Source organism: Hesperophylax consimilis, chromosome 26 (assembly GCF_061612785.1).
Source record: "Hesperophylax consimilis isolate HC1 chromosome 26, BYU_Hcon_1.0, whole genome shotgun sequence".
Lineage (NCBI taxonomy): Eukaryota > Metazoa > Arthropoda > Insecta > Trichoptera > Limnephilidae > Hesperophylax > Hesperophylax consimilis.
In genome coordinates this window covers 8,851,526-8,863,421 of record NC_142861.1, presented here as the reverse complement: position 1 = coordinate 8,863,421, position 11,896 = coordinate 8,851,526, and the positions used below count along the sequence as shown (strand labels likewise).

The 11,896-nt window shown below is 33.4% G+C and overlaps 1 long non-coding RNA gene across 1 annotated transcript; it reads left to right on the top strand.

The window, feature by feature from the left end:
- Positions 1-615: 615 nt before the first annotated feature.
- LOC149411070 (uncharacterized) lies at positions 616-2,144 on the top strand. The gene is made up of 3 exons (XR_016304896.1): positions 616-915; positions 1,777-1,846; positions 1,948-2,144. It is a non-coding gene; the product is annotated as an uncharacterized LOC149411070 (long non-coding RNA).
- The last annotated feature ends 9,752 nt before the right edge of the window (positions 2,145-11,896 follow it).

Sequence of the window (11,896 nt, the reverse complement as noted above, 5' to 3'; positions counted from 1 at the left end):
ACCGTTGACTCCAAAAAAATTTGAACCCTCTAATTTTTTAGTTTTTTTTGTATGTCTTTAAAAAATTACATATTTTTATCTAGTATTTACCTTTTAACAACTTATTTCTATGACATTAAGGACACTTTACAATACATCTAAAACTCATTCTTTATAGTATAGGGTTTTCCAATAAGAGTTGTTATTTTGATATTTTTCCCGTAAAAGATCAATGGTTTCGTTGCGTGTGTGACACGTAGCGCCGTCTTGTTAAAAGCAAACGTTGTCCAGATCAATACTATCCAATTCCGGCCATAAAAAATAATAATCATCTCTCAATAGCGATCCAATCACCGTAACTGTTTCTCCAGCCTCATTTTCGAAAAAGTAAGGTCCAATTACTCCGCCGGACCATAAACCGCACCAAACAGTCACACGTTGAAAATAAAGAGGCTTTTCAACAATAACTCTAAACTATATCAACAATACTTCTAAGCGCATTTACTTACTGTTAGCTGTTCTTCTTACGTGAAAAAGTGCAGTAAAAGAGTGATATCTTATATATGTGTTACATCATTTTGTGGAGAAATATTCGTTTATTCTCCTGCGAAAATTAGTTTTTCGCTATCTTAACCTCTCGACTGTGAGTCGGACGCCGGCATCCGAGAAATATTTTTGCTTGGTTTTTTTTTTTAAAGTGCTATTTTAACCCTTATCTATAGAGAAACTGTATGAAGAACAAGGTCAAAATCGCTTGCGCTAATATCAGTCTAGAAGATACCTTTTATTTTATTAGTGTAGCCTCTTTGGTAGCTTTCAAATTGACTTCTCTATGAAAAGCCGTTGTCATATTTTTTGTGCATCTTTTTCAACGTTCGCTGGTGCACGGACTGCTACAGTAAAGACTGTATTATACGACGAATTTCCCAAAGAAACGTAAGTAAACATGATTTTATGCATAGTTCATTGAACAAGTCATGTGTTTTTCATAAATATAATTCATTTTTGCAAAAGACAAATACGTAAAATTCCTGTCAAAAACTGGAAGTGTTTTCGCTCTGAAAATTTATTGTGTTTGAATCAAGTTATTTATGTCATATATTACATTATTTGGAATGATTTACATGTTATTGTGTAGAAAAACCATTTGAGAGAATAAATAAAAGCTTTTGTTTTGTCAATATTTAGTGTTTATTTTATGAAAAATGAATTACTGGCCGAAAATGTCAAAAAAAACTTGCTTATAAAAAGTTCATTTTTGTTTATCATTATTGACATCGTAATATTATATTATTTGTAGAGATTCATATGTCATTATGTAGGGAAAACTATTGGCATTGTGTTTCAAAATCATTGTTTAGTCAATATTTAGTTAAAATATTATAAAAAAATAAGTTTTGCATCTCAGCAATTGACACCAATACAATCAAGATTTCCAATTTGTTTGAATGTATGTGTTTACGGAATTTTACGAAAGCTTTGAAAAATGACTAGTGTCGCCATCTGTAGTGATATGTGAATATTGCAATCTCCATACAAAAGAAACAACCACTGCAGGGTGTACTAGAAAATGTAAAACTATTGTTTTATTTACGGAAATATTTTTTTTGTTATTTATTGTTTTATGAAAAATCGTAATAAATATCACAAAATTAGATCAGGTGTACAGGATGTGCTAAAAAAAATTATAAGATTTTTTTTTATATATGATAAAAAAAAACAGTATGCAATTATAAATATCTTTTTTAAAATTATATAAATACAAGTATATGTCTGATTGCTTCTATCGCTTTGCAGAATGGAGACCACAATACAACATGATGCAGGGGGCAGAACCACCACAGACACCGCATCGATCGCCATGACGGTATGTTTTGTATTAGTAGTAGTTATATTAGGTTGATTGTACGCTTCATCTTTTCCAGAATTGAAAGACATTAGTGTAACAATAAATGTTTACTGTTTCAGGTTTCAAATCGGCCACATAAGAGGAACATAAGAGAACATAACATAAGAGGAACTGAAATAAATACGATGAAAAAAAACTTTTTTTACTAAACATTTTTTTATTGAACCCCACAGCACTTGAATAAAAAAATGTATTTCATGTAATATAAAATTGAAATAAATATGATGAAACATAAATCTCCGACTTTTATTTTTATTGAACCACCCAGTTACTTGAAATTGAAAAAAATGCATTATATGTTATATAAAATTGAAATAAATATTATGAAAAAAAATATCACTAAAATTTATTTTTATTCTCATTGAATCATGATTCTTTGCACCACTCTGTATTTCGATAAATATCTGTATACAAAAATGGCGGCCATTTTGGATATCGATGTATTGAAGTTGGTCAACTGTCTGAGGTAAATATTGTATATATTAGCATTGTTTTGGATATAAATTCATTATCGAAATAATAGGTGTGAGATTCCATTAGAAAGGTAATTCTATCTAGTTTATTTTGATGTAATTTTTATAATATTTCGCAATATAATTGTGTCAAAAACCAAGTTAGTAAAGTGACAGCGAAAATTTACATCATAGTGCATAAATATATTTTTAGCATTATTTATTTACAGGTTTCTAGTATAAAAAAATATTATTAGTAACAACAATAGTATGAACTACCAAAAACTCAAAGAATTGCTTTCATAACTTTATACAATACGACACAAAAAAATTCTAAAGTGCACGCTTGGCTTGACATTTTTTTTTGAAAAGCCTAAAATATTTTACATTTTCAAAACAACGTAAATGCCATTATTTCTTTGAAAACACTTTTGGTTTGTTTTTTTTTCATATAGGCTATTTATTCAGGTTTGTGTAGAAATAATAAAATCCGTTTATATTCATATACATAATTTTTTTGACAATTGTTTCCCGAACGGGGGAATTTTTTATTAATTTTTCAGATAAAGTTAGCTATTCTGGGAAAACGTCTTACGATATAATCATGAACTATATATGAATAATTAGCTACATTATCTGGTAAACAGAAAACAATCGAAAAAAAAGCAAATACTTAGTTTTCATTAAGATATTTGAGCAGAACACATCGAGGTAATTTTCGCGCCGTTTCCGAAATTTCGTCCCACATTCAACAGGTTAATAATCTACGTGAATTTCAAGTTCTAAAAGTGATTTTGACAGTTGAGTTAACCATAGACACTTTTTGAAGTAGACGGTGATTCAAGCTGTGATAAATAAATTTTTCGTAAATTCTTATTTACAATCAAAACTCAAGATGGATCCCCAGATATACATATCCAAAGCTACGGAAGCGGTAAAACAGATGCAAAACTGTATTAATGATGCTACAACGAAACTGAGCAAAGAACAAATGAGTAAATTGAATCCAAAGACTATAACTATATTAGGTGTAATTAGCGAAATGGCGGCAAAAATGGCTGAAATTTCCGGTGAAAATAGAATTTTAAGGAAGATAAACAATCGTGTTCAAATCTCAACTGTAGAGCATCAATCGAAAGCTGAACTGGAAAATTTTCCCCAACTGCCACCTATAACCAAAAATAATGCTCCTCCAGGACCTGCCAGACCTTCGGTAATAATTCACCAGTCAACAGACAATTTCGAGTCGACCCTAAAATCGCTGAAAAATGCTATCAATCCCAGTAAACTGGGCATCCGAGTCACTGGAATGCGAGAACTAAAAAATGGTGGGGTGTTAATACACCCCAGCACTTCTGCTGAGGCAGATAAACTCGCGAACGCTCCGGCGCCTAACGAAGCGGGATTAAAAGCAACCATTCCCCCAAATCGCCTCCCTCGCATCGCCATCCACAACCTCCCTCAAGACATTTCGGCAGAGGAAATTATAAGTGCCGTTCATCTTCAATCTTCCAACGACACTGGTCTATCTTTGGAGAACTTAAAATTGATCATGTCTTTTTCCCATAAATCTGGCCCTCGCACTGGAAACTGCATCCACATTTTTAGAGTCCCTCCATCTGTGCGTCACTCTTTAATATCGCGAACTAAACTTGCCATAGACTGGCAACTACACCGAGTAAGAGACTGGGTAGATAGTTTAAAGTGTGGCCACTGTCAATTATATGGTCACACAGCTTCAAAGTGCCAAACTGACTTACCTACCTGTCCCCACTGTGCCAAAGTTGGCCACAACCGTGATGCCTGCCCCAATAAGGTGAAATCACCAGTATGCGCCACCTGCACCTTCTTCAGGAAACCGGCTTCTCACAATACTGGAGCTCAGGACTGCCCCGCCCGCCAGGCTGCTGAAAGACGTGAACTCTCTCGGATTATTTTTTTAGGTTGAACCTGTTCAATCGTTCTGTGAATAATTCCTTCTCAATGTACTACCAAAATGTTCGTGGCCTAAACACAAAACTGAACACCATTCGCTGTAACGTCAGTGTGTGTCAATATGACTTTATATTTTTTACTGAAACATGGCTCTCCGATAATATCTCATCTGCTGAGCTGGGATTTTTTGACTATAACATTTTTCGTAGTGACCGTTCTACTTCTGCGAAATGTAAAGGTGGTGGAGTGATATGTGTAAACAAGAAATACCATTGCTATATTCTAGAGTCATCTAACAATGTGTCTGATCAATTGTTTCTATGTGTTCTATTAGGTAACAAAAAACTTGTACTCGGTTGTGTTTACATTCCTCCATCCTCTTCGATAGAAGTCTATAAATCACATACTGTTTTAACTGAACATGTTTCTAGAAACGCTGATTCCATATTTATTTGTGGCGATTATAATTTACCTAAAATATTGTGGCTGAACGACAATCAAGGTGTCAAAACTCCTACTAGAAATCTTTCCCCACAAGCTACTGAAATTGTAAATTTTTTTGCCTACTTGAATCTGTTTCAAGTAAATCCAGTCACTAACTATCTAGGTTCTTGCCTAGATTTAATTTTTTCTAGTATACCAAATATCATAGTAAGTGAAGCTGATGTCTCTTTGTTACCTATAGATAAATATCATCCACCTCTCTCTATTAACATCACTAATTTCTTCCAATTAGATTCTCTGAAACCAAGTGCCTCTTATCACTACAAATATCTTAATGGTGACTACTCTAATATGAACACATTTCTTTCCCAGATTAATTGGTCAGTACTATTTTTAAAATCTGATATTAATGACGCTGTATTTAAATTTAATGAATGCGTCTCACGCGCTATAGATTTGTTTGTTCCTAAGGGATGTTACTATCAACCCAAGTTTCCAAATTGGTTTAGCTCAAAACTCAAACAGTTAATAATTGAAAAAAAGAAAACTCATAAGCTATTTAAAGACACTGGCAACTTAAACTTGTATCGAAAATTTTCTCATTTAAGGGAACTGTCCAAAATCGAATCAGCCAAATGCTATAAATCTTATGTAGAAGTTACTGAGTCAAAATTACTGCAAAACCCTAAACAATTTTGGCAATTTGTTGCGCAAAAGCGTACTGATAATGATCTTCCTTCTAGTATGCACTATAATTTATTTATTTATTTATTTATTTATTTATTAAACGCCATAAAAGGCTTTTACAGTAATGTGAAACATGGGATTATAAGTACACAGTTCAGGGCTGTCAGAGACTTGACAATTAGAAATAGCATTTTTGATTAAAATAATACATCCACAAGCAGTTTTTATTGATGCTATACATATACATTTCACATATATGTATATATGTGGAATGTATATGTATAGAACACCATATATATGTTACACATAAAGAAGAACACAACAGTCAGTATGATGCAGTACAAACAGACATTTAACATTTCACAAACATATCAATTACATTCATAACCAAGTATTTTTGCCTTGATGCAAGACGGTGAGGTTTTGAAAATATCAAAAAGGTCTGTATACGTGTTGGCAGTGCGGTGAAAACGCGCCAACGGTGAATGATACAAATAGTTAGTGCTATGATTGTCACTGTGGAAAAGATGGTGGAGTCGAGTTGATTTAACAGGGACACGAAAATTTATAACACTTAACATTTGAGGGCAGTCTATGAGATTGTTCAGTAATTTAAAAAGTATAAGAATGTCATTAATAGTTCGCCGGGTAGAAAGAAGTGGTAGATTTAGACCAGACATTAATGTATTATAGCAGATATCAATTACAGGCTGTCTCAATTTGAATTGAACGTATCGAAGAAATTTTCTTTGTACTTTCTCCAAGCGGTGTAAGTTACAGGTATAAATCGGAGACCATACAGGAGATGCATATTCTAGGTGCGATCTCACAAGAGAGCAGTAGAGTAATTTAATTGACTCAATGTTTTGAAAAGTCCTTGTGTTACGCATTACAAAACCTAGAATTTGCATGGCCTTATTGGAAATTGTTTCACAGTGACGATCAAAGGTAAGTTTTCTGTCAAAAATAACACCAAGGTCTTTGATAAATGGTACTAATGCAATTTCATTATTGTTAATTGAATACGATATGGTTATTGGAGTCCGTGAACGGTAAAAACACATGTGGAAACACTTTTTTACGTTTAGGAATAATTTGTTTATTTCACACCAGCTAGCAAGTCTATCTATATTATGCTGAAGGATAAGTGCATCATTTAAACATTTTATAATCTTAAAAAGCTTTAGGTCATCTGCAAATAGAATGAATTTGACATTTTCGAAACATAAAGATAAATCATTTATAAACAATACGAAGAGAAGTGGGCCCAGATGAGAGCCTTGAGGAACTCCAGATGTTACTTTAAATTTATATGAGACTTTATTATTTAATTTTACCATCAGTTCGCGGTTACAGAGGTAACTATTCAACCATTTTAGGAATGATCCATGTATACCAAGGGCTTGCAGTTTCGCGAGAAGGATATTAATATTTAACTTATCAAAGGCTTTTGAAAAGTCAGTATATATTGAATCTACTTGTGCACGAGACGTGAAAGCTTCACAGATATAGTGTTCATACAATAGAAGATTGGTTGTGGTAGACCGACCGGTCACAAAACCATGCTGTTCTGGAGTAATAATATGCCTAAACTTAACAGCAATTTTATCTAAGACAATACTTTCAAACATTTTCGGGGTGGTAGACAGTATGCAAATTGGTCTATAATTTAAAACACAATTTTTATCACCTGATTTAAATACAGGTGTCAAGTGATTAAGTTTCCAAGGATCAGGATATATTCCAGTTTGAAGTGACAGATTGAATATGTGTTGAAGTGGAGCTGCTATAAACTGAGCGCATTCCTTTATGAATACCGGTGGAATTTTGTCAGAACCTGACCCCTTCTTACAATCTAGAGATCTGATCTTTGTATTAACATCATCCAGAGAAATGTGGCATGTTGATATGTCAGTTACATTGGTGTATTTAAATTCAGGTATAGTTACATTATCATTTTTCTGTTCATAAACACTTGAGAAATGATCAGCAAAGAGGTCAACTATTTCTTGATCACTGTCAGCATGTTTTCGCCCTGAATACATTGATCGAGGACAGCCGTTGTTGTCTTTAAGAGAATTCACATAATTCCAAAAATGTTTTGGATTTGACTTGATAGTCTGCTCTACATCTGTAATATAATCTGAATAGCATTTTTTAGATAGACTTTTACATTTATTTCGTAAAACAGAAAAAATTTTATAGCAGTCAGTGGAGTTATCGGATTTAAAGTTAATGTGGGCAATTTTTTTACATTGAATGAGTTTTTTTAGTTCAGTACTAACCCATTTTGGGTAACAGTCGTTACGTTTTACAATAGAAGTTGGTATGCAATTTTCAATAGTATCATAAAGGTTTGAGTTGAACACATTTGTTGCTTCTTCTATGTTTGTAGACATAAAAATGCGGGACCAATTGAGCGAAGAAAGATATAACCGCACTTGATTATAATCGGCTTTCTTGTAGTTTAGTTCGTGAACGGGAGGTTGGGGACTAAGGAGTTCAATGGGTGCCAAATAAATGGTCGCTTGTAAAGGGGGATGATGAGAGTCAATGGATACTATTGATTCACGCGATTCGCTGACATTACTATTATTTATGTTTGATATGACAAGGTCAAGAATTCTGTCATTTATATTTTTAACATGATTTAATTGTTTAAGGTTGAGAAAGTTGATTGAGAAAATGAAACTCATGCTACTAACGGTCTTGACATCGCCAACCTTTTTGCTAAACACTTCTCCTCTGTATATTCTGGTGCCTCATGTAACATCCCTCCACTCAACTATAACTACAACATTGACTTGAATGATTGCCAAATCTCACTTGTAGAGGTTTACCAATCTTTAAGTAAACTTTCTAACAAAAAAAGTACCGGACCTGATGGCATTCCAGAAATCTTGCTAAAAGAATGTAAATATTCATTATCTAACCCAATTTGTATGTTGTACAACTTATCACTCTCATCTGGAACATTTGCTGATTCATGGAAAATTTCATATATTCGACCCATTTTTAAGTCCGGGAACAAGTCAAACATTGAAAATTACAGACCAATATCAATTATATCTTGTATTCCAAAAATATTTGAGTCGATAATTACAAAGAAAATCACTCCTATATTCAAAAATGTTCTGATTGATGAACAGCATGGATTTAGATCGGCGAAATCTACAACAACTAATTTATTGTCCTTTACAAATACCATTGTTAAAGCCTTGGAAGACAACACTCAGGTTGACGTACTCTATACTGATTTCTCCAAAGCCTTTGATAAAGTAAATCACTCGATTCTCATGGCCAAACTTTATGCTATAGGCATTAGAAACCCGTTATTATCATTCTTTCGCTCTTACTTGAGCGATAGAAAACAAAGGGTTAAAATAAACAACTTTGAATCCTTTAACATTGACGTAACGTCCGGCGTTCCCCAAGGAGCTCATTTGGCCCCGCTTCTCTTCAACCTTTTTATTAACGATATCACCAAAGTTTTTTCTCATACACGCTTCTGGCTTTTTGCGGATGATAATAAGATTCTTCAGATAATTAAATCCTACCTTGACTGCTTACATTTTCAACGTGATATTGACTCGTTTAATAATTGGTGCAAAATAAACTGCATGGAACTTAATGTTGATAAATGTAAAATTTTGTCCTTTTATAGAACCAAAAAACCTATTCAGTTTGATTATAAATTAAACAATGTTTGTTTATCTACTGTAACATCTATCAAGGATCTTGGGGTCACCCTAGACTGCAAACTTTCTTTCCGTGAGCACATTAACAACATTGTTAACAAATCACTTAAACTACTCGGCTTCGTTCCTAGAATAACCTCTGACTTTAAACATATAAGTACCCTTAAAACTCTTTACTGCTCGTTAGTTCGCCCTCACCTTGAATACGCTAGTGTTATTTGGTCTCCTTTCTATGCTGTCCACATTTGTCACATAGAATCCGTACAACATCGCTTCCTACGAGGAATCGCTTGGAGGTTGGGTCTTGTAAGAGGAGAGTACTCATATGATGAAGTTGAACAAACTTTAAACATTTCTTCTTTGGAGAAACGTAGAAGGGACACTGATCTGATTTGCATATTTAAGATTATCAATGGTATTACAGACTCACCTGCTTTGTTGCAACTTATCCAATTCAACATCCCTTCCCGTAGACTCCGAAATAATGAATTGCTGTTCGTCAATCAACATTCTACCAATTATGGATACCATTCTCCTTTGTCCAGAATGTCGAGACTTGTCAACTCACTGTCAAGTCAAAGCATTGAATTTTGTGGTATATGCCTAAATGACTTTCGACAGTCAATACGCAATGTCTAATTTCTAATGCCCTTTGAACCATCTTCATGCTTTGACTTATTATTATCTCCCATTCTTACTTTTATATTATTATTGTCATTATTATTGTCTTCGCTCCTCATTTATATATGCTCTCCTTTCACTGTCATCTCTGTTTATAAAACTTATTCGTGTAATTAATATGTTGTTAATGGACTATTTGTCCGTAAATAAATAAATAAATAAATAAACTCTTGGGTTTTCCGAGCCCCAGATGCGACAATTTTGCTTGTTGACGAAGCCACCGAGGTGAAAACGGGCCTCATCACTTAAGATGATTTGCATTTGATTCACTCAAGTGAATTTTAATAATTTCATTGCGTTGTTGAAGCGTGTATCGTTTCATTTTTATTAATGGCGTAGTTTCTACTGGTCAAATGTCAAAAAATGACAGCTTCAAAAGTAACATCTACCGAAATAGCGGCCTGTTCAAAATAACACCTCTTATTGGAAAACGCTGTATTTAGGCATAACCCACGAAAAGCTGCAAGGCTTTTAGCTTCTTTAAGATCTGTAGATAATTCAAAAGTTTAAAAAAAACAGAACGAAAAAATGTGTTGAATTGACATGAAAAAATTGGACACATTTACTTTGGGATTTAACATTTTTAACTTTAGGACAGGTAGTTTATATGTATCGTTCTTATGTTCAACAGCTTGGCTATTGGATGATTTGCCAACCTCTGCGTTTCCTCCCTCGTACAGCATGATCACTCCTTCCTCTCCTCTAAAAGACTCCCTACACAGCTTTCCCAATGATGACATTGGCTCTGAGGTAAAAGATTTTAACGTAAATATTTGTCAGAACACATCATAATCCCTTGGAAATGGAATTTAATCACTTCTTGTCTCCAAAATAAACGTCTGATTAGGCAACTTTCCCCGCGGATGTGACAAAACTAATTTTATTTTTAATATTATCATTAAAAATACACTGAAAAGGTTAACAAAAACCAAGATATTAGTAATCATTAATGTGTAGGTATATAATTTACATAAAGATTTAAAAAATAATAATTTCATACCACTTAAATACACACCAAATATATTATCTTATAATTTAAGTAACAGAAAGATTTATTTATTAATCATAAATATTTTCTTTAAATTATCAGACATAAAATTAATATTATTTATCTAATGTTCCGTAACGCCAATTGCTTTTGACAGGCCGTGTACTAACCAATCGTATCGTCAGAATTTGAACTGTGTAGTTTAAGTTCGCACAAGTCAGCTAAAACGACGGAAAGCCGTGAGCCGAGCCAGTTGCACAAAAACGGTTCGTCCTGTCAACTCTCGATCGCCGGTTGTCTAATCGGAATAATCATAAGACGTATTTTTATCGCAATTTAATCTAAAATAACGAGTGCTAACAACCACGCTAAACGTCCCAGTGCTGACAGATGATGCTCACTATGCAGATTTCACCATCTCCTCCCGGTAAGTTGATTGTGAATTAACGTTATGTATTGTGTTTTTGCATCGCCTGTCACAAGCCATATAATTCATTTATACTTTATCTGTGTGGAATAGCCCTTTAAAGTGCGGCTATTCCAACCCCTGTTCGTTCTTCGAACATCTAATTTTATTATTTTTATTAAGTACCTATTTACAAATCCCACTTTAAAGCCCATTATCTCAGGATATTGATTTGTCAGATGGAACCTTGTCCTGGGGAAACATTTCAATATTTTGCTGCTTCAAGTAAGTTTTTATTTTTAAAATAGTTTTTTTGGCTAAAGAATAAATGGAGTACCTAGACTGAGTGCAATTATATTGTCTATGGTCGCATCTTTTTTTAAACGGCCTCATGTTTCTCTATCTTCTATCATCACCGCTCTGTATGGTTGGTATATCTGTGGTTAAGTCACCGCACACCCGATTTATAACAAGTTTCTCGTTGACTTTTTAAGTTGTTAAGTTCCAAAAAATATATGTGTTAATTTTTGAAGATAATATAAATACATTTTTAATGCCGAAACGTTAATTATATGAAATTCCCTCGGCAGAAAATAATCGCAAAGTAAGCTCCGAAAATTATCTAAAACAACTTTTGTTCTGTTATTTAATATTTTAAGGCATAAAAAATCACAGTATATCTTTAAATGCAACTAAAGCATTTATAGAGAGATTTTT